Source organism: Stegostoma tigrinum, chromosome 11 (genome assembly GCF_030684315.1).
Source record: "Stegostoma tigrinum isolate sSteTig4 chromosome 11, sSteTig4.hap1, whole genome shotgun sequence".
Lineage (NCBI taxonomy): Eukaryota > Metazoa > Chordata > Chondrichthyes > Orectolobiformes > Stegostomatidae > Stegostoma > Stegostoma tigrinum.
In genome coordinates, this window is record NC_081364.1 from 37,558,929 (window position 1) to 37,585,048 (window position 26,120).

Below are 26,120 nucleotides of genomic sequence, written 5' to 3' on the forward strand. Positions count from 1 at the left end.
GAAACTCAGCAGGTCTGGCAGCATCTATAGATGGTAAGCAGAACGTCAGTTCTGAAGAAGGGCCGCTGATCTCAAAACATTAACTTGCTTTCTCTCCACAGATCCGGCCGGACCTGTTCAGTTTCTCCGTCAATTTCTGTTTTTGTTTCAGATCTTCAGCATCCACAGTTCTTTGCTTTGCCTTTTGATAAAGTTTCTCCAGAAACAACAGTCAAATTATTTACATCATAAGATAGCTGCAGAAATCTGCACTGCCAATAACAGTGCAGTAATACAAAGGGCTCATCAATCTGACGTATAGCCATCAATAAGATACTGGATTGTGCCAGAAATTCAGTGTGCTTCACTTTTCAATTGACAGTATAAATCGATCATTTTATTTTTAACATTGCTAATTCTGTCTCTTTCAACAAGAACATCTTCAGCAATAAAATTCAGCTTTGATATTGATGCATAGATAAAGTTTGTAATCATCCAACCAAAACTAAGGATTTATTGCAAGATAAAGCTCTTTTGATTATGCCCTGCTTGGAAATGACTAACTGAATACTTCTTATTGGCTGCTGACATAAGCCAGCAATCTAGAAATAGCTTTATTTGCAGAATTTATATTTCTTTGAAAAGCTATTATGTCTCTCTAAGTTAATAAAGTTCAAATATAATAATCTTGAGTTGTATCTTTGATGAAAATATTGAAACAGTCAGTTGTATTCAATGAACTAGTTATGCATTCAAAGTTTTCTCAAGAAATTAGATATAAGGTATTGTCCAATTATTGACAAAGTATATGCAAATTATTTGTAGTTGAGGGCAAAAATGCTACAGAACAATTACCTGAGGGCTGACAAAGATCAGCACTCATCAATATCTGTAATAATTAAAATGTGGTGTGCATGGCACAAAGCTAAAATTTAAGTTCTAAAGATACTTGTCTTAGTTCATGATTAGATATTTTTACTCATGGATATTTGTATTTTTGTTGACTTGTTTTCATGTAATTTTCCAAATGTTAAGCAAAAAAAACTAAAGAATGAAATTGATGCTATTCAGTAAAATAGTATTTGAACAATTTTAAATGCATTAACCCATTAAGCTTTATCACCTGTGTTGGCAATTCCATTTTCAATGATGATTATTTACATTATAAGGATTTTATGCATCTTTTCTGTTCAGTTTTGAAGCTCCTTTGTCTATTTTTTACGCTTAGTAGCAAATCAAATCTTGTCCTCTCACTGTGCTCCTCGCACACCCTCTCCTTTTATGAGTAGTTTCTTTCACTCCTGTCACTGTCCTTTAAATTCTTCAACATTTGGTAATCCCTGTCTTGCTCTTGACCAAGTTTCTACTTCTTTTTCATTTATTTATTTTTAAAAACTTTTTGTTTCCTACAACAAGTTTCTCGTTGAGGTATTCTCTATCCATTCCTTTGTTAGCTTTTGCATTTGTGACTTGTCATCCTTGGTTTTACCAACCTCTGTCTCATTACCTCTCTGCTTTCTATCTGAATGCCCCCTGAATAGTTAATAAACACCTCCTTCCATTTAAATGCTTCTACCCATTTCACAAACATTTTCTGACTTGCCTTCTCTGGTCCTCTAATTCTGACTTGGATGGCCATCTGACCACAGCTCTGCATCACAACGGTCCACATCCTATGCCCATTTCTGACTTGATTTTGTTCTCCCTCTTTCCTCAAAAAAATTCCCATTATTTACAAATTGAATTTCAAACTCAGAACTGCATACCTTTTGATTAACTATTCACTCCAAATATCTCTACTGTGATCAATTTTCTCAATAACTCTCTCACCTCTACCTTTAACAGCCTTGTTTCCGACAAAAAAATTATTCGCTCCAATATTGCTGCCAGCAGAACTTTTCCTTGACTTAATTTACTTGGAATCATCCTTAACAGAGAAGATAACCCAAGGAATGGCTTCCCACTGTGAAACATTCTCTGGCCTTCGTTCTCCAACCTCTCTTCCACCAAAAATACAAGTAGACTTCTATTTCAAAAGGATCAGGATCATTGGTTCAGCTGCCAATGCTGCTTCTTGCAGTTTATCTTTCACAGCATGCAATTCATTCTAAAGATCCCACCCCTCTAAACTAACTCTGAACCCATGTATCTCTCTTGTCTCTGTCCCATCTGCTCAACACCTCTGCATGCCTGCTCTTCTCTAAGTTTACTGGGTGTATCAATTCCATCTCTCCTTCCTTAGCCTTGATTCCGTTTAACACACTCCAATCCACATTCTTCGGTATTACATTGTAAATTGTTTCCCCTCCTCAGGTGCTTTGCTGCTTGCTTGTCAATATTACTGTGTTGTGCTAGCATGTCAAAAAAAAATCAACCATTCTCTCTTCTATCCTGGCAACCTACAACACCAATCTCCATTTTCCTCCTCAAAAAGCATGAAAGTGCATTATTTCACAAATCCAGATGACTCCATATGAGTTTGAACTGTTTGAGCATTCCCTCTCAGAGCTGTCACTTAGCTCGACTCTTTCTTATTGACACCAGCAAAACCATCCTTGTTTTCTTTGCAAAGATTCCCATCTGACACATACCTAGCTTAGCAATTCATCATGATCGTTAGCTGACTAAATCAAGTGTCATTGCAACTCGCTCTGCAATGTTAAAGCTTTCCTCATTGTCGAATTACCTTGAAGAGTAAATATTGATCAAAGATCAACCGCCCTACTTCTTATAAAAAGCCAGCAGCAACATTTCTCCCTCTCTCTTTACAAACTGTTACCTCAGAACCAACTACCCTTTTCAAATCTTTGAATACATTATTCCAACTCTTGTACAACTTTGAATCTTGTCAAGCACACACTTGAGCCAAATATTTTTGATTCTACAGTTATGATGCCCAATTGCCATTTTCAGTGTTGGGAACTGAATATAAATGTAATTTGTTAATGGTCAAGTTCCACTTTGAACTGTCTGCAAAGTTATAATGAGCTTTTGAGCAGACTGTCATTGGGCAAATGATTCAGCACAAGGTCCAAATAGGATTGAGGTTCTTTGTGAATAGAGCAAGAAACAGCGTGTCTCCTGAAACTAATTTAAATTGAAGAATCCTTTTCTAAAACATGCAGTGTCGTAGCAGAGGTGTAAATTAGGTTATGTAATTAAATTCAATGTCATTTAGAGAAAGCAAAATAGGAGGGAAGAAATGGGATTGAGAGAGTGATGAAGGAGAAAGCAAAACAAAATGACTTTAAATTATCTTAGAATGTCCGCCAATAATGAGTTTGACAGAACAAAACTTCACAATTTAAAATATTAATATTCAGTTCCCAAAAGGGAGGAAATAAGATTGATCATGGTATTTCATACTTAACTCACATTGAAGCAGACGAGGCGTTAAAGTTTTCTGGTACAGTTACTGGGTAGCCTGTAGGTATCACAGCTCCATGGTATCCAGGTTGTTAAATACTCGATCAACACAGTGTCAAAGGTCTTGGAGGAGCAGGATATATCTTTTCTTTGCTCATTTATGATGTGCCTAGAATGGCAAGGACAACATTTATTTCCGATCCTTACTTTCCCTTGGAAAAGTCTTAGTAAGGCACCTTTCCTGATCTCTTGCAGTCCTTGGAAGTACAACCACAGTGCTGTTTGATCAATGACAACACCCTAGCAGTTAATAGTGGTGGATTCAGTCATATTTAAGCTATGAAACTTCAGGACAACTTTCTTGCTGAAAATAAACTATATCCTCCCACAACAAGATCTGGACAATGCACAGCTTGGGCTGATAAATAGCAGGTAATATTCAAGGCAATGATAATTTCCAACAAGATAGAATCTAACTTTCATGGCTGATACCACAAAAATGCATCAAAAGCAAAAATGCATCAAATTAACTTCAAAGGGTTTACTATTGACCAAAAACTGAGCTTGTTTAGCAATATAAATGTTTCTGGCAATGAGCATATGTCAGAAGCTGTGAATTTGAGTGAATAATCTCTTGCATCTCCAAAGCCTGTTCTCTATCTTAACCTTGTCAGACTGGATGCCTATGACAAGCGGTGTGCTGCTTTTTGTCATGAACATAAATGATTTGGATGTGAATATAGGAGGTATGATTAGTATGTTTACAGATGACACCAAAATTGGTGGTGTAATGGAGAGTGAAGAAGGTTATCTCAGAGTGCAATGGGACCTTGATCAGATGGGCCAATGGGCCGAGGAGTGACACATGGAGTTTAATTTGGATAAATGTAAGGTGTTGCATTTTGGAAATACAAATCAGTGCAGGATTTATACACTTAATGGTAAGTTTCTGGAGAATGTTGCTAGGCAGAGACCTTGGAATTGTGGTTCATAGTTCCTCACAAGTGGTACCACAGGTAGACAGGAAAGTTATGACAGTGTTTGGTATGCTTGCCTTTATTGATCAGTGCATTGAGTAAAGGAGTTGGAAGGTTATTTTGTGAATGTACAGCACATTGGTTCGGCCACTTTTGGAATACTGTATTCAGTTCGGATCTCCCTGCAATAGGATTGATGTTTTGAAAGTTGAAAGGGTTCAGTAAAGTTAGATTCTATCTTGTTGGAAATTATCATTGCCTTGAATATTACCTGCTATTTATCAGCCCAAGCTGTGCATTGTCCAGATCTTGTTGTGGGAGGATATATGGAAGGATAATCAGAGATAACAGGAATTGCAGATGCTAGAGTCAGAGACAAGACAATGCGGAGCTGGAGGAACACAGCAGGCCAGGCAGCATCAGAGGGGCAGGAACCAAAACCTCAACATTTCTGCTCTTCAGATGCTGCCTGCTGTTTTATAAGGATGTTGCCAGGGTTGGAGGGTTTAGTTATAGGGAGAAGCTGAACAGGCTGGACCTATTTTCCCTGCAGCATTGAAGGCTGAGGGGTGATCTTATAGAATATAACCCCTTATAAAATCATGAGGGGCATGGATAGGGTGAATAGCCAAGTCTTTTCCCTTGGGAAGGGGAGTCCAAAACTCAAGGGCATAATTTTACGGTGAGAGGTGAAAGATTTAAAAGAGACTTAAGGGACAACGTTTTCACGCAGAGGGTGATGCATGTATGGAATGAAGAGCAAGAGGAAGTGGTGAATGTTGTACAGTAACAATTTTGTGCAGGGGAGGTTGTGTCTCACTAGCTTGATCACGTTTTTTGAGGAGATGACAAAGATGATTTAAGAAGGAAATACTGTTGACGTTGTCTACATGGACTTCAGTAAGGCCTTTGACACGGTCCCTCATGGCAGACTGGTACAAAGGGTGAAGTTACACATTTTCTGAGGTGAGCTGGCAAGATGGATACAGAACTGGCTTATTCATAGGAGACACAGGGTAGCGGTGGAAGGTTGCTTATTGGAATGGAGGGTTGTGGCGAATGGTGTTCCACAGGGATCAGTGCTGGAACCTCTGCTGTTCGTGGTCTACATAATGATTTGGAGATTTAACTAGGAAGTTTGCAGATGATTCAAAGATTGGCATGGATAGTGAGGAGGAATTTCAGAGGATATAGCAGGTTATAGAACAGTTGGAGGCACGGGCAGAAAAATGGCAGATGGAGTTTAATCTCAAGAAATGTGACATTTTGCATTTTGGAAGGTCAAGTACAAGTGGAAATTGCACAGTGAATGTGCAATTGGAGTATTGCTACGCAGAGAGATCTGGGTGTTCAGGTCCACAGATCACTGAAGTTGGCAATGTAGGCAGATAAGGTAGTGAAAAAGGCTCGTGGCATGCTTGTCATCATTGGAAGGGGCATTGAGTACAAGGATAAACAAGTTATGCTACAGCTTTGTAGAACTGTCATGAGGCCACACATGGAATATTAGAATAATTCATGTCACCACACTACCAAAAGGATGTGAATGCTTTGGAGTGGGTACAGAAAAAGATTTACCAGGATGCTGCCTGGTATGGGGGATGTTAGCTGTGCACTAGAACGTAGGAAATTGACAGAAGAGTATAAGGTTATGAATCTCATGAATAGAGTGGAAAAGTAAGAGGCTTTTTCCCAGGGTGGACCGGTCAATTACATGGGGACAGACTCAAGGTGCTGTTCGGGAGGTTTAAAAGAGGTGTTCGAGGTGAGTTTTTCACACATAGGGTGGTGAATGCCCAGAACATGTTACCAGAGGAGGTGGTAGAAGCAGACAGAATAGCAGCATTCAAGAAACATCCGGACAATTACATACATGGGAAGGGAATAGAGGAACATGGATCCTGTCAGTGAAAACAGTTTTAGTATAGAAGGGTAAAATCAGTGCAGGCTGGGAGGGCTGAAGGGATTTAACTAGGGCCTGTTCAAGTGCTTATGATTGTTTATTGTTTGTACACCATTTAAAGAGCATCTGGATGGACATATGAATAGGAAAGATTTAGAGAAATATCAGTCAATTTTTATTAAGTGGGATCACTTTAGTGTATCAGTTTAGGATATCTGGTCAGCAGGGATGCGTTTGACCGAAAGGTATATTTCCATATTGTACAGCTCTATGCTCTATGACTGTACAAGGTACAAGTCAGAAGTGATGTGGAATATTGTCTACATGCCTGGCTGACACCATCCAGACCAAAGCTGCACATTTGATCATCAGAGATAGTAGGAACTGCAGATGCTGGAGAGTCTGAGATAGCAAGGTATAGAGTTGGATGAACACAGCAGGCTAAGCAGCATCAGAGGAGCAGGAAAGCTGACATTCGGGCTTAGACCCTTCTTCTAGGCCAGAAACTTCAGCCTTCCTGCTCCTCTGATGCTGCTTGACCTGCTGTATTTGTCCAGCTCTACACCTTGTTATCTCATTTGATCATCATACTGGCCACGACCTGAATTACTCACTTCCACTACCTCTGACACACCATTGCATTTCACAGGCCACTGATGTCCTTTGTACGAGAGCTGGAAGTGGAGGAGCTACACATAGAGAAGGAAGAAAAGGAGGAAGTTGCAGAACAGAGAGGCAGAGTGGGATGGCTGAGGTCAGCAATGCATTCTATACTATAATCATGGTATTAACATCAATGATTATTGATTAAAGCCCACATAATTTGATCTCTAACTGCAGAGGAGAAGCAGCAAACAGAACATGCCTTGAGCTGCCTATAGGCACATTCCATTGAAGGTGCAGTCTGGAATTGTTTTGCTTGCAACCCACTAAGCATGTACACGTGCACAAATGTTTGCCTGTTCCAGTCCACGGGTCTTTGTTCCCTTCACCAATTCATCACTACTTTGCTGGCCTGTTGTTAATAAAACAATGCTCACACATCTGATTTTGCATATGAGCATTCACTTGGGGCTGAAAAGCATTAAAGTGCACAGTTCAACATGACATACACTGCAAAGTGCTCTTTCCGCATGTCGGCAGTGCTTCCCTTGAGACTTTGGTTGAGGTGGAAGTAGATGGCACTTGGTTCTGAGGAAGGGTCACTCGACCCGAAATGTTAACTCTGATTTTTCTCCACAGATGCTGCCAGGCCTGCTGAACTTTTCCAGCCAGCCCCATTTTAGTTTGGCACTTGCCCTGGGTTGCTGCTGAGAATCATTTGGCTATCATCTCTATTATGGAGGTGCCACTGGAGAACACCCAGAGGATGCTACACTGCTGTCATTGTGACAACAGCTTGCTGGACAACCCCATTCTCAGTCCATGACCATGCAGTGTCTTCGGAAATGCAGACGACAGAGGAGCTCATCTGCTGTTGCTAATCTGAGGTTCCTTTCCAGGGTGTTGCAGTGCCTTGCATTGGATTCTAAATAAGCTGTCTTCCATCTTCTAAAGGGGCCAAACAGCTGCTTCTGCCTCACTGACCACCTCCTGCTTGAGGAGTTAACCCTAACTCTAACCCTAAACCTAGCTGTGATATGCTTATCACAGAGTGCCACCCAGTCGAATCATGCACAATCGCACACCTAGCAAATAGTATCCATGCAGTTGAAAGTTGCATTTAAAAGGTGTGACATGGTTGCTGTGAAATCTGCTCCAATAAGAACCGGAAGTTGCAAGAAGAGATCATAACAAATAACCTTTGAGAGCAGAAGTCTCTGCAGGGCTCAGCCTTTCCAAGGTAGACAAGGTCAAAAATCACACAACAACAGGTTATTGTCCAACAGGTTTATTTGAAAAAGTAAGCTTTCCGAACTGAACATCTTTTTCAGGCAAAGGGTGAGAGAGAAGATGTAAGATACAGAATTTAAAAGCAGGAAGGTAACAACACTAAAACTGGCTGCCTCCTATTAAATCTTTAATCAGCTCGGAAGGAGACTACTGATTAAAATGCAAAATCCATATTCCTTTCAAGTCATTGTCCCAAGATAATTAAAGGTTTTATCAATGTATACAAGAGGTGACATCTCAGGTCACACAATGCATTTTAGAAGTGACGTCTTGCTTAAAATCTGTCTATGTTTTAAACTGGGGTCAGGTTTTCTTTTTTGAGCAAAACAGAATATATCTGCAATTACACAAGCATCTCCAATGAAATAACACATCTGTGTGTGTGAGAGGGAATGTGTGTGTGAGAGAGAGGGTCTTTGTGAGTGTGTTGCGTGTGTGTGTGTGTGTGTGTGTGTGTGTGTGTATGTATGTGTATGTGTGTGTGTGTGTGTGTGTGTGTGTGTGTTTATGTGTGTGTGTGTGTGTGGATGGGTGTGTGTGCATGTAAGAAATTGCGTGTGCTTGTGTGAGAAAGGACCTGTATAAGTCTGCGTGTGTGTGTGTGTGTGTGTGTGTGTGTGTGTGTGTGTGTGTGTGTGTGTGCGCGCGCGAGCTGAGTCATCAGAATAGTGTCAAACTGACAGGAGTACAATGAAGCTACCTGAATGTACGTGCTTAGATTAAGCAGTAATCATTCGCAAATATCTGTCTAGTCTGCTGTCGTTAATATGGCTTTCAGCATGTGGTGCACACACTGTTGGCAAATATTTTGAGTTAACTTCAAAAAGATCCTCATGTTAAAATACTCTGTGTTATACGTTCAGAACAGTATGCTTCCCAATTTCTATTTGTCCTCTTTATTAGGAATGTCCATCTTGCTTTCAGTCAGTGACAGTGATAGCTTTTGCGGCTCCCTTTTCCATTGAAGTGATGATATTTCAGCAGGGCCCCTCTCCTCATGTAAGCTTTATGTAGTCATTACTCCCGCAAGTCTCAAAGAATGAAGGATAAGGGTACTGTTAGGCAGGAGCTGATTTTTCTAACAAACTGCAAGTACCAGTTCTGCAAGGTCCTTCAAGCTTAAGACCCTTGAGCCTTGCTGATGTAGTGAATCCAGGACACATTCCTCCCATGTTAAGAAACGGCATGCACAGTTAGGTGTCTCACCTGGATTATTTGTTGGAGGTTAAGTATACAGAGTCTGTCCTGAGACTTTGGCGTTGTATTTAGCTTGTCAAAGTGATTGAGTTCATTTAACCTCTTACTACACAGAACATAATTCAGCAGCTCACTGTTTGTTTCCTCACGGTTTCTGACCACAGACCTGTTCAGTTTGGGACGGTAAGCTCCTTCTGCCAAACTCTACAAAGGGTATGTTTGTCCTTCTCCCTCACTGTCTCAAGGAGGAGAAACTTCAGATGGACATCTGCAAGTGAGGGATAGTCCTTACCTAGAGCCCAGCTTTTATCTTTCCTCGTACATCAGCAGCCATACCACAGTGGTTCTTTCCTGAAGTGACAACCCCATTAATTACACGGTGAATTTAAATTCAGAGTGCTATTTTTCAATCCCATCTCCGTTCCTGCCCTCACATTCTATAATTGGCTGCACAGCCCATCCTTCAGCCAGCTATTGAGAGCGCCCTTTTGAAAATTGAGAGTGATGACTACTTTCACCGGAGACCAGGATCAAGACCTAGTGTTATCGGCAAGACCTTTTAAGAAGGTAGCCAAGACCCTGACATTTTCTTGCTTTAGAGACAAATGTAAAGTGCTGCTATAGATGCAATTCAATTGGGCAAAATACTCCACATTAAGCAAAACTAAATTTATTCAAATTTTGGAGTTAAAATACAACAAAAAAGAACTGAGAATAACTCAACTCATTTGAAAACTTAACAGAATAATACATGCAGGAACGATTACTAATTAATTCCAATATCGTAATATCCCAGAAACATGGCCTTTGGTGCAAAGACAAATAGAAAACAGATTCTGTCTCACATGCATCCAGCAGCCTCGGAAGAGAATCCCCAGCTTTTGGCTGTAATTGAGAGAGCTTCCACTTCTTCAAGCCCACAACAGTTTGCTGAATGCCAACTGAAAATCCTTGATCTGTTAGAGCCTGACCACACCTACACAGGCTGCTTCTATTGTTCCAACATTTTTAAAAAAGGCCTCACAAGTTGTTTATCTTCTTATAGACTGCGTGTCTCCCATTCCAGCCTCTCTCTAAAAGAAACCAGGACAAAATACACCTCTTAAAGCAATGGCATCATCACACTAGAAATAGCTTTGACATCCATTTCCCACCAGAAGGTAAATTCTTGCTCCAGAAGTTACTGGCCAGTTTGAACTATATGCTGATAGGTTCTGATAACCTTACCATTATTCCTTTTGAAAATAATTTAGATAACATCAACGTATATCTTACTAGTCGTTAACTTACCCTGCTTTTTATTTTGATTATCCAGTCAATGGTGGTCCTCCTTTCCTCGCAGCCAGGAGGTCCTGAATTGAAACACTATGCAAAAATGCAAAACCCATATTCTCAGTTGATACTGAAAAGCACTATGAGTGAATGGTACACTATTCAAAGTTCAGTTTTCCGGTTATCATATTAACCCATGGTTCCATTTGTTCTCACACATGGATATGTATAAAATGGTGTGGAATGAAGCGAAGAATGTCAAGGGAGTTTGCTTGGTGTGCTAATCACTTGTTCCAAAACCAACATCAACCATACAGATGATTTAGCCATTTATCTCATTGTTCTTTGTGGGAATTTGCTGTTTGGAAATTAACTGCCACGTTAACCTTCATGATAACTTAACTGCACTTCAGAATAACCATAGAAATCATATGGTGTGGAAACAAGCCATTTTGCCCACTGAGTCAACTTTGACCCGTCAAAGAGCATGCCACCCAGACTCACCTCCTTGTCCTATTCCTGCTATTAATTTGTGGGATGTGGCCATCGCTGACTGGCCTGCACTTTTGCCTGTCCCTTTTTGCCCTTGAGAGGAGATTGTGATCTCCCTTCTTGAACAGTTGCAGCCTGCCTCCTATGTGTTGACCCACAATGCCCAAAGGGAGGGAGATCCAGGATTCTAACTCAGTGACACTGAAGAAACACTGATATATTTCCAGATCAGGAAAGTTACAGGTGAGTTGCTTGGAGGGGAATTTGCAGGTGATAGTTTTCTCATGTACCTGTTGCCTTGTCTTTCCCATTGGAAGTGGTCATGCTTTTGGAAAATATTTTCTGAAGTTCTTAGGTGAATTTCTACAGTGCACACTGCTACTACTCAGTTTCGGTGATGGAGGGAATCAGTGCTTGTGGATGTTATGCAAATCACGCAGGCTGCTTTGTTGTGGATGGTGTCGGGCTTCTTGAGTGCTGTTGGAGCTGCACCCACCAGGCAAGTGGGGAGTATTCCACCAAACTCATGACTTGTGCCTTGTAGATGATGGACAGGCTTTGGTGAGTTAGGATGTGAGTTACTCACTGCCGTATTTTGATGTTCCAACCTGTTCTTGCAGCCACTGTATTTCTGTGGTAAGCCCAGTTGAGCTTCTCATCAATGGTATCCCCCAGGACATTGAAAGTGAGGGATTCAGAGACTGTAACACCATTGTTTGTCAAGGGGCAGTGGTTAGATTGTCTCTTATTACTGACGGTCATAGCTTGGCATTTGTGTGGTATGAATGTTACTTGCCACTTTGTCAGCCAAAGCCTGGATAGTGCCCAGGTCTTGTTGCATTTGAACATGGGCTGCTTCTGTTTCTGTGGTGCCATGAACAGTGCTGAACACTGTGCAATCATCAGCAAACATCCCTGCTTCTGACCTTGTGATAGAGGGAAGGTCACTGATGAAGCAGCTGAAGATGGTTGGGCCGAGCACATTCCCCTGAGGAACTCCTGCAGAGCTATCCTGGAGCTGAGATGACTGACCTCCAACAACAACAACCATCTTCATATGCCCAACCAGTGAAAATTTTGCCCCCAATACCCAATAATCTAACTTTTTTCATGGCTCCTTGATACCATACTCAGTCAAATATAGCCTTGAAATCATGAGCTGTCACTCTCACCTCACCTCTGGAATTCAGCTCTTTTACCCATGCTTGAAGCAAAGGTGTAATGAGGTCAGCAGCTGAGTGGCCCTGGCAGAACCCAAACTTGGTGTCACTGAGCAGGTTATTGTTCAACAATAAGTGCTGTTTGATAGCATCGTTGATGACATCTTCCATCACTTTATTGATGATTGAGAGTAGGCTATGGGCATTAATTGGCTGGGTTAGATTTGTCCTGCATTTTATGCACAGGACATAGTTGGCAATCTTCTACATTACTGGGTAGATACCAGTGTTGTAACTGCACAGGAACTGCTTGGCTAGGGGAGCGTCAAGTTCTGGAGTACAGATCTTCAGCACTCTTGCCAGAATGTTGTTGGTCCCCATTGCCTTTTCAGTATCCAGTGTCTCCAACCATTTCTTCATGTCATGTGGAATTGAATCGAATTGACTGAAGGCTGGTTGTGTGATTCTAGTGTCCACTGGAGGAAGCCAAGATGGATTATCCACTTGGCACTTCTGGCTGAGGACTACTGTGAACGCTTCAGCCTTACCTTTTGCACAGAAGTGCTAGGCTCTTCCAACATTGAGGATGGGGATATTTATGGAGCCTCCTCCTCCAGTGAGTTGTTGAACTGTTCACCACCATTCATGACTGGATGTGGCAGGACTGCAGAGTTTAGATTTGATCCATTGGTTGTGGGATGGCTTAGCTCTGCCTATCACTTGCTGCTTATGCTATTTGCCATGCTAGTTGTCCTGTTTGGTTGCCTTACCAGATTGACCCCTCATTTTCAGGTATTCAAGGTGCTGCTCCTGGCATGCCCTCCTGCACTCTCTGTTAAGCCAGGGTTGATCCCCTGGCTTGATGACAAGGGTTAAGTGGGAGCTATGCTGGGCCATGAGGTTACTGGAGCACAAATCTGCCGTTGTTGATGGCCCATAACCCCTCATGGATGCCCAGGTTTGGGTTGCTAGATCTGTGTGAAGTGTGTCCCGTTTTGCACGATGATAGTGCCATATAACAAAATGAAGATTATTCTCAATGTGAAGGTGGCATTCTGTTCCCACAAGGGCAGTGTGGTGGCCACTCTTACCAATTCTGTCATGGACAGATGCAGCTACAGCTGGCAGATTGGTAAGGATGAGGTAAAGGGTATTGGTTCCCTTGCCATCTGCTGCAGACCAGTCTAGCATGTCCTGTAGGTCCTGACCAGCTTGATCAGTCAGACTGCAGCCATGGCACTCTAGGTGGCAGACATGGAAAACCTCCAAGTGTTGTTAAAAATGGAGGAGTACCAATTCATCAGCGGAGGGACGATGGCATGTTGTGATCAGCAGGATACTTCCTTGACCAGGTTTAGCCTGAAGCCCATGAGGCTTCATGGAGTCTGGAGTCAATGTTGAAGGCTCCCAGGGCAACTCCCTCGTGACTGTATACCACTGTGCTGTTATCTCTGCTGGGTCTGTCCTCTCAGAGATACAGGACATACCCAGGGATAATGTTGGTGGTGGTGTCTGAGACATTGTAAAGTATGAACCCATGAGTATAACTATGTCAGGCTGTTGTTTGACTAGTCTGTGAGACACCTCTCCCAAGTGTGGCACTCGTCCCCATACGTTAGTAAGGGGGACTTTGCAGAGTCAGCAAGTGTGTTTCTGCTGTTGCCTTTTTGGGTGCCTAGGTGAATTCTTGGTGATGTGGCTGGTTTCATTTCTTTGAGACTTTATCACAATTGGTACAACTGAAGGTTTAGCTAGGCTATTGTAGAGGTCAACTGAGAGTCAACCATATTGCTGTTGGTCTAGATTGACATGTGGGCCACACCAGGTGAGAAGAACAGGTTTCCTTTCCTGAAGGACATGAGTGAACCAAATGATTTTCTCCCTGACAATTGACAATGATTTCAATGTCATTAGCACATTCTTAATTTCAGATTTCTTTAATTGAATTCAAATTCCATCATCTGCTATGGCGGGATTTGAACCTGAGTCCCTAGAATATCAGTGATAATGGGAACTGCAGATGCTGGAGAATCCAAGATAATGAGATGTGAGGCTGGATGAACACAGCAGGCCCAGCAGCATCTCAGGAGCACAAAAGCTGACGTTTCGGGCCTAGACCCTTCATCAGAGAGTAAAAGCAAATAGTCTTAACATTGCTCTCCATTATAGAAAATCTATACCACAACATAATTAGAAATATGAGTGCATTTTACTTGAATGTAATTGCAACTGTTGTATTTGCCTTGTAAATTATTAGAAAATGAACAGCAGCCAACATTATCATAACATTATCGGGGGCATTCACTAACACTACAACTTCCATAACAGTTGGATTATGCCTTCTTTACATGTGATCCTATTAGTACATTGCATGGCAGGGGAACTGCTTAGAAACCAATGGTTTTCTCCATGGTAACCAGCAATGCTGCTACTGTGATCAAAAATTGGAAATGTGACATAACAGACCTACCTTGTTTCTCTTCTCCCTCTGGTGGGTGATTTTCTTCCATGCAGTATTCAGTCCACTCGTTTGGGCTCAAAGTTTCAAAACTTATTAACAAAAGCAGACCTATCTGAGTGCCAGCTGTGGATAAAGTAAATTCTCTTGATGCTTCTGCCCTGTATAAATCTGTCCACCTAAACGTCTAGTAAGGACCTTCCTCAGTCACTCCAGGCAATATTTACAAAAAGCTACTTTTCGATTAACAGCTACAGCGGGAAATCACAGGCGAAGTCTCACAGGGCAATTGTGTTAGCTTGATGTGAATACCCTACGTTGTAGCTCCGAACAGAAACAGGAGGTTGAGGGTGAGTATTTTTCTTCCTGCTCACTCCTTCATTTGTTTACTTGGTAACGTTTACCTACGTAAGTTATGATTGATGAAAATTTTGTCACAAATGCAAATTTACTGCCGAGTGAGCCAAATTGCTAGTTGTGAAATGTAACTGCCAGACTGTATCTGAGAAACAAATCACAGTATCATTTTACAACAGACTGTAGCCTTCAGCTGAGAACTTGTATTGATGGCATATTATTACGTCTTATTGATAAATGTGTTTATGCATTATTCTATAGATTCATTTGTTAAGGTATAATATACTGGTATATGAAACGTATCTGATGATTAATTGGCAATCAACAGCAAAGAACCTCTAGGCCACAGCATGGCACATTGGAACAATTCTTTTGCAATAATTTTACAAATATATTTTCCAGTATCAAATGCAGCTAAAACTAAAGTCAAATGTGCTTTTTTTTGTGAGTATTCTAGGTCAATAGCCATTTGGACTGTGGATTCAAACTGAGTTTTAAAGCTGGGATTTTTTTTTCTAACCACCTTTTCAGTTAAAAGTTAATATAACTTCCTATGAGTGGAAGAATAATTGTAACAGCTTAACATATATTCATTGTTTCCTACTTCTCAAAACCTTGACTGAAATTTGATGGTTCTACTCCACCACAACAAAACACTTGTGGACTGTTAATTTCCTCATGAATGTTAAAATGAAGACAAAAAAAACCACTGATGAATGTTTTATACCTGTTTGATGCATTTTACATTGTTCATCGTAAATAATTTATTTTAGGGCAAAGTTCAATGACAGACCAAACTTTGTTTCAACATAGATGGAAGAGGGATGTTTCTGACCTCCTAATGTAGATAGGCATTAAAACTGATGAAAATCATGAAGTAACTGAAATCCAAAAGAAAGGGGAGCAGAATTGACAATAAAATGTATTCTACAGCTTGTCTTTTGCGTTCTAGGATTTGTTAATGAACATTCAGAGAGGTGCAGCAGTTTTGTGATGGAGGAGATTGAAATAACCACAGAGCAGATTTTTTTTACTCGCTCAACCAGGGTTATGTCAAGGCTGAAGGAACATTGCATTTTGACAGGGTTGTTTGCAACATAGATTTTGTTGTACTTGTTCCATGAAATGTTCATTTTTGCCATTGAAATGGCTCTTGAAGAGCATCCAACCTCTCCACTAAAGGCTGTCAGGACTTTAATCAACTGAACAGTGCTTGTCTCAGGAGCACTTTAGCTCAGCAGAAAACCGTTGAAATGCTCCAATGTATTTTGCAGCTGTTCCTTTCATCCTCTATAATAGGTCAGAATCTCACAGTTTGTCTGTTAAATTAATCATAACCAATACAAAAAAAGGCTCTAAATATTTAAGAAACATACCTAAAAATACTTTGCATTACATCTTTGCATTAAATTTTGATCATGGTTTAATTTTTGCTTAATTTTTTGTGTTAACATTCCGAAATTGCTAACATCCAAGAGCAGTTACTTTGACCAACTTACAAGTTCTAGCCATTGAAATTCATTGTTGTGCTTAATCTACAGTTTCCATTTTTAAAGGGTAGAATAATATTTCTGTTCAGCACAACACTTGCTAATAGGCTGTTAAAACATGAAATGGCTTGATTTGTCAGGATTTTTTTCATAAAACTTGTTGTATGCTAGAAGTTAAATGCTTTTAGACAAACTCCAGTCATTCGTGTTCTGGCTTGGGTTTTATTTCAAACAACCGCACAGCAAAGAAAACCAGAAATATCCAAAAAAACAAACATGAAGACCCAACACCTTCTGGCTGTCTCTTCTTTATTGAGATTTTTAATCAATCTATTCAGGCATGTTATGAAAATCTTCCGGAGCAGGTGAAATTTGAACGAGACCACCTGGCTCAAAGGTAGGGACACTAGCACGATATCAGATCAGCTCAGACTCTTCCTTTTGTATATTTGAGTACAAGATGGCACCAGCACGGCTGGTAGTTCAGGCTGATTGGAGCCCATTTGTTCCAGACAGGTGGCATCATTCTCTCTATGTACTTTTATCCTTTTTTTTTTCTTTTCTTCTTCCTTTGGTCCTCACCATCAGGGCCGGAGCAATGTCGGCGGGACAGTAGTTGCAGCAGCGGCAGTGTGGACAGGGATTCCTGGCTGTCGTGGTAGTGGCTGGAGCCTACACTCCCAATAGCCTGATACCTGAAGCTTGGGCTCTTGGTGACAGTGTCTGGACTGCAGTCTTCTGCTGGCAGCAGTCCCAGAGCCAGGATTCTTCGCAGAGCCAGTGCTCAGAGTGGGGAATCTTGGCAGTATCAGAGAGACGGCAATGGTAGCAATGGTGGTGTCTCCTGGGGCATTGGCATCAATCATGCAGGTCCTGGAGCAGGGACTCCTTGAGCGTTGGAACATTTTGTGAAGGCCTTACAGAAGTCCTTAAGCCATGCTTGAGACCCCAAATTGAACAGAAGAGGAACTCTTATTTAAGAAACTCAAAATGATGCTGGATTGTGGCAGCAAAACTCTTTTTACTCTGTCTTCAAGGTATATACGACAATAAATAAGTCATTTATTCATTCATTCAATTAACTAATTAGACCTAACTCAACATTTTGCCTAAAAGACAGAAAGCACTGTGGAAACCCTCAGGCCTGGCGGTCTCAGTAGAAAGTTAATGTTTCAAGTCCACTTACTCTTTGACAGAATGTCTTGCATTGTTGCTTTTTAACTTCTAAGCATTTAGCATCTGATCACTAAAATTAGAACAACAAAGCCAACACTGCTTCAGAATGAATTTACTATTGTGAAATTATTAGCACTTAAATTAACCTCTCAAAATGTAAACAGTAGTGAAACGAACATGTTGGTTTCTAAACAGAAATGTTGGTTTCTAAACAGAAAAGTGTACCTTAAGATATGTCATTTACATGAAAAAAGTTATCTTAAATTTGCTTTCAAATGGTTAGATTTTAAATATTACTACATATTGGGACTTTGGATCAGCAATCAGATTGAACATCTCCCCTGGTGATAGTCACTGAAAAGCTGAACAAATATTCATGCTGGATTGGGATTTTATCTCTTAAACTTTGTCGCATTTCACCTCAGGAAACCATTGTCAAGGTATGAATGTTCAAAGGACCCCATATGAAGAGCTGAATGTTAACTAGTTTAATTGATGAATCTGCGAGGCACACTGGACAGGTGAGCAGCCTGGACTTCATCCATCAAACTTCCTGTGAAGAAGCACCAGAATTAGTTCCACATCTTCAGGTTGAGGTCCAAGTTCTGCTGGGAAATGCAGCAAATGTCTGGTTGATCCATCTTACTGGAACTTTGCCACTCTAACAGAGGGATCATCATAGAAGCAGGATTCCAAAGAAGAGTCATATTGAACCCGACTCTGTTTCTTTCTGCCAGATGCTACCAGACCTGTTGGATTTCTCCGCCACTTCTGTTATTATTTCAGATCTCCAGCATCCACAGTGCTAAGTTATTATTTTTAGTATACTATTAAATTTAGAGAGATTGTTGAACTGATTGTTACATATATACACGTCCTGGTACAAGAATCACGTGTAATATGTGGTTGGTGTAGAGCTACAGCATGTGATGAAGAAGGCAAATGGAATTTTGGCATTTATTGCAGAGGGAATGAAACAGAAAAATAGGGAAGTTCCATTGTGGCTGTGCAAGAGATTGATGAGATCACAATCGGAGTATTATGCACAGTTTTGTTCTTATTTGAAAAAGGTAAATTTGCATTAGAAGCCATTAGAAGGCTCACTTGACCAATGGAATGAAGGGCTTTTCTGAAGAAGAAAGGTAGAACAAGTTAAGCTGATATCCATCGGAGATCAGAAAATTAAGACATGATCTTACTGAAACACTTGAAACGCTGGACAAACTTGATAGCATCGGTACTGGGAAGGTGGACTTCTTTTGGGTACAATTCATACTTGGAAACACGGTTTATGTTTGAGAGGTCACCCTTTAAACACAGGTATTTAAAAAAAAAATCTGTGCTGTTAGTCGGTAAAAATATCTTCTCCAGAAAGTGGAGAGTTGGTGATTAAATTTCATCAAGATTAGGTCAGATAGACTTCTGATAGACACAAAAATCAATGGTAATGGGTGGAGAACAAACAGAGAAATGAAGCTGAGACAACAATCAGATCAGCCATGATCTTAGCAGGCTCAAAGGACTGGATGATTCATGTTTGCTCCTAAACCCGTGTTCATATTAAGTTTTCAGCTGACAGACCCAGAAGAAAGCTAGGGCAGTTAGGTGCTAGAATTAACATCTATAAAAAGCCTTACATTGCAAGAGAGACTGAAATTTAATTGAATTATGGTAGAATTTATCACTTTATGGTTGATTCATGATTGTAGAGATGGTGAGTCTGAGGAGCAGAAGTGGCCTCTTGACTCCTCCAGTCTCTGCCACTCAATGAGGTCATAGGATAATCCTAAATTCCGTTTTAGTGCCTTTCCTTTCTAACCTTTGATTACCTTACTGACTAAAAATCGATCTCAGCCTCAATTGTACCAAATGGCCCAAAATTTACTGTAAAGAATGCCACAGACTCCTTTTGAGAAAAGAAGTTCCTCCTCGTACTTGCATTAAATAGGTGACCTCTTATTGTGGGATGATGTCCTCTGGTCATGGACTGTCTCACAAGGAGAACAACCACACAGGAATTATCCTATCAAGGCCCCAAAGAATCTGTATAATTTATAAATGTTGTATCTCATTCTTCTCTCAATGAATACAGTGTAATCCATTCATTCTCTCGTCATTATATAAAAAATGTTGTTCCACGCCCAGGATCAATCTAAACAAACTTCTCTGAACTGCCTCCAGTGTCAGTACATCTTCCTTTATATAAATGGACCAGAACTTTGTGCACTATTCCAGGTATCATTTGACAAACGTTTGTCATATTTTAGCAAGACGTCCCTACTTTTAGGCTCCATTTTCTTCGAAGTAAATGAAGGCCAATATTTCATTTGTCTTCCCTCTTACCTGCTGATATTGTGTGCTTGTTTTTTGTGACTTATGCAGAAGGACACCAATTCCCTTCTTGCTGCAGTTTTCTTCCATTCAAATGATATTCAGCTCCTCCATTATTTTTGCAAAAGTGCATAGCCTTACATTTTCTCACATTACGTTCTATCTGCCAAGTTTTTGCCCACTGGCTTAGCCTATCTATATATTTCTGTGCAGACACCTTGAGTCATCCTTACTATTTGCCTTTTCACCTATTTTTATGTTGTCTGCAAACTTGGCAAAAGTACGGTCACTGTCATCATCTACATGATTGAAATATATTTTAAGTAAGTGTGACCATAGGACTGATCCCTGTGGCATTCCACTAGTTGGAGATTGCCATACTGAAAATGCGCCCGCCTCGCTTATCCTAGCTCTCTGTTTTCTATTTGTTAACAAATCCCCCATCGATGCATATATTCTGTCCCCAGTACTATGGTTTTGTACCATAATAAGTAGCCTTATGTGCAATACCTTATCAAATGCCTTTTGGAATCTAGTTATATTACATTTATTTATTCCTTTTTTATCTGTCCTGCTTGAGTACGCAGATGACTTTGCCTTTTGTGAAACTCTTCTGAGTCTGCTTTGTTAGATTATGTATTTCTAAATATTTTACAGTTACATGCTTTATAATACAATTTAATTGTAATATCTTCCCAATGACAGCTGTTAAGCTAACCAACTTTTTGTCTACTTTTGAATGCAAGATTTCCAATGAAGGTTCCCAATCATCTATGTATTTCCATAATCTGATGTTTCCTGGGAGATTACAGATGTTCATCTACTATCTCTGTAGCTATTTCCTTGAATACCTTAAGATGCAACCCATCAGATCCCAGGGATATAGTGGCCATGGTACCACTAGGCCCTTGAGTTCTTTTTCTTCAGTGGTAGCTATTTTATCCTTTCCTCCCTCCCTTGCTTTGGACCTTTAATTACTTTGTATATTTGAAATTCTATTTGTATTTTCTACTGCCAAGATTGTTGACATGTATATAATCAACTCCTTTGCCATTCCCTGATTCCCCATTATTATTTCCCTGGCCTCATCCCAAACAGGCTAATGTTCACATTGGCCTCTTTATTAAAGAAGCTCTTGGTTTATTTCACTTGTTAGTTTATACTTTAAAGTTATTTTCCCTTTGTTTGGTTGGCCTTTGTTGGTTTTTAAAATTTGTCCAATTTTCTGGCTTACCACTAATCTCTGTCATACTGTTCTTTTTTTTTACCAGTTCCCTCATTTATACAGTCTCCTACCACTACTATGTTCCTGTTTCTTCCCCAGCTTAAATAGCTCCCTCTTCTACTACCATGGTACAATCAACCTTAATAGTGTTCAGTTTGTCCTTGTCTTACTAAAGTGTTAAATGGCCATCGAAGAAACATCACATCCATTTGATTCAGCAAGTGTTATCATTGATACAGCCCTCATTCTCCTCTATTGCATAGGCTAATATTGAGAAGCGAATCTAACTTCTTGAACAAGCAGATTAATGTCAGTGACAATGTGTTACATTAGTCAAACTTGACACAATTTGCAATGGATAGGAACACATTACTAGATCCTAAAAATGATCTTTTTCTCCCAAACAGATCTAGATGAGGGGTGAATGGAATTGTAGAATCTGAGATGAATAGATTTTTATGAGGTAAAAGTATCAATACATCTAGAGTGAAGAGATGTAAATGGAATTGAGATATAGATCATAATTAATTGAATTACAGAGCATACTCAAGGAACTAGATGGTCTATTTCAGTTCCTGTGTTGCTGTAATGCAAAAACCTAACATTAAAATGTCACTTAGAATTTCTGTGATCGTTTTGTTTCAGCTGAAACTGTGGCTACATTTGGCTGAAAAGAAATGATTGCATCACCAAATTTGCAGAACGAAAACAAAGTTAGAACTTTGTTTGCTCGGGCAGCAAATATCGGTATTCTATTTTTTTTTTAATCAACCTTCTTGAAGCAACCATAAATTACAAATGTGTGTGTTTGGTTTGCATGTTGTATGATTAAGCAGAATGTATCTTATAATGATGCTCATGCTAGAATTCCAAGCTACCTCCGAAGCATCGGAGGCTCACTGATGATGTTACCTAGAATGGTGATGAAACATCTGAAAACTAACCTTCCAGCTCAGCGAGCCAACTTACATCCAGAACTTCAACCTGAGCTACAAATCTTCTCAAAACTCGCAAGCTATCTATGTGTTTGTTCAAAACAGGACAGTTCAAAACAATTTTTTAACAACATTGATATATCCTGAAAGATTTATTACATGGGAGAACCATCACAAGTTATATGGTTTCTTTTCCAAAGAAGTTATTTTTTGACATTTAAAAGTTAGAAAGTTACCATTAACTAATGAAGGGAAAAGTTGTCAAGTCATGCCTCTTCAACACAACCAAGTTCACCTCTGGTTTTATGGGCAAATAAAGTGAGTTGTGATTTCACAGTGTATAGTGATTTCATAGGGAGGTGCAGGTATCCAGTAATTAAACTGAATTCTCTAGATAAGAATCTATATATTGAATGTATGCACAGGAATAAACTGTTGCTGAGTTTCAGATGGGAAAATGCCAAATAATGATTCGCGATATGTCTTTTGGTTTTCATCTAAAGCAAATATGTGTTGCACATTCTCCCCGTCTGCATGGGTTTCCTTTGGTGGCACTGGTTTCCTCCCACAGTCCAAAGAAGCACAGGTTAGGTGGATTGGCCATGCTAAGTTGCCCATAGTGTCCACTGATATGTGGGTGGGTGGATTGGCCATGAGAAATGCAGGGTTACAGAGATAGGGTGGGTCTGCGTGGGATGCTGTTCAGAGGGTCAGTGATGATGCGATGAGCCAAATGCCCTTTTCCACACTGTAGGGATTCCATGGCTCTATGTCAGTGTTTCTTATGAATGTGCAGATAATTCTGTTGCAGCCAGAACTCAGTGTGTACTTTGTCAATGCAGATAATGACAAATATGGTGTAAACTTTTATCATAATAGACTCAATGGGTTAGCTGTAACTGAGCATTTTACAACAGTTGACAGATTAGGTGAACAAACTGGGGCTCAATTACAAAAGCATTCCTTTGGTCTGCATTATTGTCAAACAGATCTGGTTTACAATATCTCATTGTTAGTTTTGAATGTTGGGTTGGCTCATGGCAAGAAATAAATCTAACCTGCTTATTCTAAGTACTCAGAGATTCTTGATTTATTTATTGCAAGTCCTCCTTATCGAAAGTAGGCATATTCTTATTTACCTTGGAGGCATCAATGGTAAGCTTTTGTCTCAAACAATCGATGTGGTCCAAAAATGCAGTTTTAAAGAGAGCTTCAGAGTGTTGAACTGGTACATAGGTTAGATGTTCACCACTCTTTAAGTGTAAAAGATACAATTAACCATTCTTAGTTGCACAAAACATTTTGTGCTCAGTAGGTTCTGCAGAGTAAAACATTTTTTTTTGGAAGGATCAAAATTCAGTTAAAATTTCAATCTTTCACTGATTCCTATTCTAGAAATTGAAAATGATGCCACTATAAATTAGCCAAGCAGCAAAATCAGCTATAAATCTGTCACTTGACACCATCAAGGTTATTAAATCAACCAGTCATTGTAAATTGACCAATTCTTCTGTGATGAGAGGATACACATAAATATGCCATGAGTTAGTGTGAAGGCCAACAAATATCTGAAGGAGCAGATACATTTCTGTAAAAGAAATGCACAAACTGTGCAGCGGTGAAATTTGAATGAAATGTCAGATGTTGGCTGTGCTGGAAACAGGATTATCTCATTTTATTTTGCTGTAAATTACAGATTATGTGTAAAATTTCTGAGAATATTCATCGTAATGACTCTTAGCTGTTATACTGCATTTCACTTATGATCCTAACATGATGGGTTTTGCTGACTATTTTTCACAGGAAGGACTTCCATATGAATTACATTAAAGTATTGCTTTTTGGCTTTTCCATCAGGGTGTTACATTTTCAGAATACGTGTATAGAAGATGGGCATGTGAAATAGATGCGTTGATTTATGCGACATATCTGCTCACAATTCATTCTGGAACAGAGAGAGAGCATTCATATCTTAGTGAACCATTCAGATTCATAATGTCAAGATGGTTTTATTTACTGTTAGAACAGCAAGGTGGAGATGCTAATGATCCTGAGATATTTTAAGACATTTTTTGATCAGAACTGTATTTGAAGTCACGTCTCTTACGTTAATGAAAATATAGCAGAAGAATAACTTGCACATATTGATTCTTTGCTCTGTTTCTAATAAAGTTAACTGTAAAGTGATTTTTCAGAGTTACTTTCAGGTTGACCAAGCTCAGTGTCCAGAACCTATCATTAAGAACAAAGGAAAGGATTCAGAGCAACTACAATCACATGAAAATGTTTGTATGTGGCAACATATAAGTTTACACTTATAGATAAATTCAATTTCCAAACATGCCCAACAGTATTTTGTCAAGAAGTCAATTTTTCTTCAATGTGTCTATAAACAGGGGAGAGAGAAGTTGGGCAGGACAGTTCAGCACACAGTGACTTTGTATATTGTTTAACATTTCTTTGTCCAATAGTCCAAAGCTTAATTGTTGTACTGATTCAAATTGTCATTAAAATGTGGCTGAGATGTATTAAAATCAGCAAGTATTCAATCGAAGTTTTCACACTGCTGTAGATTTAAATCTGTTGAAAGAATCCCAAAATTTAGTATACAATGAATCCATTAAACAATTGCTATAATTATGACTTGTTAAAAGATGTTGGTTTCAGCACCACAAGTTCATATCTTCCATGTGGGAAAATTGTCAGGTTGAGTGGGAAAACAGAGCAATCCCATCAGATCAGATTTTTTCAGCATCCTCTCTGGGATACTGTACTCATTCTTTTCAACAACTTAACAGTGGAACTGATGCATTGAATGAGCTGACTCTGGAGAGTGCACTTCGAGTCCATATGCCTCAACATTGTTGTCAGTGTGATCAGTGTATTTTGAAGCAGATAGTGTGTTGTTCCTCAAAGAAAACATCTGCACAGTATTTCTGAAATATGGTGAATACTGATTCATAAATAGATGAATTTTTCACTCTGGAAACATTGTAAGAACAACAAACTAGCATAATTAACTAACAGCTTCAGAAAGGCTGACAACTCAAAAACAATCTTTACAATAACTTATTTTGATGTATTATGGGTTTATTACATTGAAAACACAGCTCTGTACAGGAATTTGTCTTAAAATGTCAATAATCCTAAAAGGTATTTGTTTACATTGGAAGAGATAAGCCGAGGGACATGAAAGACAAGACGAAAGGCTTATAAGTGTTGGAAACAAAACTTATATTCTGAATTCAAAAAACCTGAAAAACTTAATTTAAAATGTTTGATATGAAATTAAGATGTGTGTAATCTTATGGAATGTCAGATACTTCTAAGCAGAATTTAATAGTCAATTTTCAAATGTGCACTGTCCTTTAAAATACCTGTTCCTTTAGTGTGCAACTAAGTTCTTGTACAGTTCTTTTTATAATTGTAGAAACGTCGTAAATGCCTATGAAATTACTTGATATTTTCCTTTCTTTTTGAAATGATGAACATAAAATGTAATTTTCAATTCAGAGATCGGAACAAGCAGGTATTCAGCTACGCCTGGACCCAGATATTTAGGTTATTTTCCTTTACTAGTTTCCTCAAAGCTCAAAGTAAGTTCACTCCAGCTTTCAACAGTTAATGCTAGCAATCATTTCCTTCAGCCCACTACTAAATATTTGTTTCTTCTGGATGCAGCCCCACTCCCTCTAACTAGTCTGTGCACAAAATTCATTTCTGTCCAACTTGCAAACTTGCAGCAACTAGCCAGGCACAACTGTTTTTTCCCTTCAAAAATGATCCCAGCTTCTTCACTCAGACCTATTCTCAAAGCATTTGTTTCTTTACTGCATCAAACTCCTCTATTTTTAACAGCCCCCCAACACCACAGCCCCAGTCACAAACCACAATATTTTCTTCTTTGCA

The 26,120-nt window shown here is 39.6% G+C and overlaps 1 protein-coding gene across 7 annotated transcripts in view; it reads left to right on the forward strand.

Annotated features, from left to right (window-relative positions):
- The window catches only part of LOC125460282 (contactin-4-like), a 2,333,145-nt gene that overhangs the window by 867,150 nt on the left and 1,439,875 nt on the right, over nucleotides 1–26,120 (forward strand). The window contains exon 1 of one of the 7 annotated variants that reach the window (XM_048547571.2): nucleotides 14,760–15,047. The exons of the other annotated variants lie outside the window; for them this stretch is intronic. The gene's annotated coding sequence lies outside the window, so the exon portion shown is untranslated. Of the gene's footprint in view, nucleotides 1–14,759; nucleotides 15,048–26,120 lie in introns of those variants that run through there. 7 annotated transcript variants of the gene reach the window in all.